This window comes from Chrysochloris asiatica, unplaced genomic scaffold (assembly GCF_000296735.1).
Source record: "Chrysochloris asiatica unplaced genomic scaffold, ChrAsi1.0 scaffold00134, whole genome shotgun sequence".
In the NCBI taxonomy this organism is placed as follows: Eukaryota; Metazoa; Chordata; class Mammalia; order Afrosoricida; family Chrysochloridae; genus Chrysochloris; species Chrysochloris asiatica.
This window is the reverse complement of record NW_006408652.1, coordinates 7798834-7799390: the sequence shown is the minus strand read 5'-3', so window position 1 is coordinate 7799390 and position 557 is coordinate 7798834.

Genomic DNA, 557 nt, shown 5'->3' with positions numbered 1-557 from the left:
GTGTCCTGCGTTCTTGTCCTACTGTGGAAACCGGTGTTCATACCCTCTAGTGAGAGGACGGTTTCACTAGGTCTCCCTCAGCGCACTTTGTCTGAATGGAAACAAGGTCCACATGGCTAATCCTGCAAACCTGCCCAGAAGAAAAAGGAGTGGGCTCTGGGACCACAAGAGTCCTAGAACTAAATGGCATTCATGAAAAATGCTTCATGGGCCAGGCACTGTGCCAGGTGCTTTCCATAGACCCCTAATGTCACACCAGTCCCATAGCACAGGGCTGAGCAGACTCCTCTGTAGGTGAATAAAACCTATGGCTCTAGGCTTTGAGGATTTCCCCTAAACCACTGGAAGGTAAGTGCCAGGGCTGGAACTAATATCAGGTCAAGATACTAACAGCCCCTAAATCTGGAGAGTGACAAAGAGAAGCTAACACCACATGGGAGATTCATGTGGCTTTATTCCCCTGGGTTTCTCCTGTCTGAATCCTGGATTCTTTCGGAGCAGACTGCACAGGAACTGACATCTTTGTCCTGTCCCCACATGTTCCCTTATCACAGCAT